Source organism: Alligator sinensis, unplaced genomic scaffold, assembly GCF_000455745.1.
Source record: "Alligator sinensis unplaced genomic scaffold, ASM45574v1 scaffold445_2, whole genome shotgun sequence".
NCBI lineage: Eukaryota > Metazoa > Chordata > Crocodylia > Alligatoridae > Alligator > Alligator sinensis.
In genome coordinates this window covers 2,023,649-2,024,136 of record NW_005842081.1, presented here as the reverse complement: position 1 = coordinate 2,024,136, position 488 = coordinate 2,023,649, and the positions used below count along the sequence as shown (strand labels likewise).

Sequence of the window (488 nt, the reverse complement as noted above, 5' to 3'; positions counted from 1 at the left end):
ACTTTTCATTCCTGCCTTTACAGTAAGGGCTGAGAAAGCAGCCCTTTTTGTTGTCTTTTTTTTAATTTATAAGAATGGTTTTTGTTTTTTTAGCAATGAGACCAGGCATTTCTGACATCAAAAAAAAGGTTAAAAAAAATCAATGAGGAAAAATAAATGTCTGCAAACATGCTACTAAAGAGGAAGAGAGCCATCCATTTCCTTTTCCTTCTCCCCATTACATGCCGCCTTTAGAGCAAGTCATATTGTTAAGCTTTTATTTCTTTTAGGACTTCAGTGCTGAATTGAAAAGCTCTGAGGACTATGACGCTCAGAAACAAGTGGCAGTTGTTTCCATCAACCAGATTACTGGGGACATAATCCCCATTCCCACACAATACTTGTTAGTATCAAAGTATTTAGACCCACAGCCAAAGGCCTCTTAATAGGTATGTCTCCTTCATATGCTATGTAGTCAGATGGTGGAAGTCACAACAGCTTGGGGGGGG

The 488-nt window shown here is 38.7% G+C and overlaps 1 protein-coding gene across 2 annotated transcripts in view; it reads left to right on the top strand.

The window, feature by feature from the left end:
• LOC102372388 (sushi, von Willebrand factor type A, EGF and pentraxin domain-containing protein 1) overlaps nucleotides 1–488 on the top strand; it is a 30,300-nt gene that overhangs the window by 5,753 nt on the left and 24,059 nt on the right. The gene's annotated exons all lie outside the window — the stretch shown is intronic.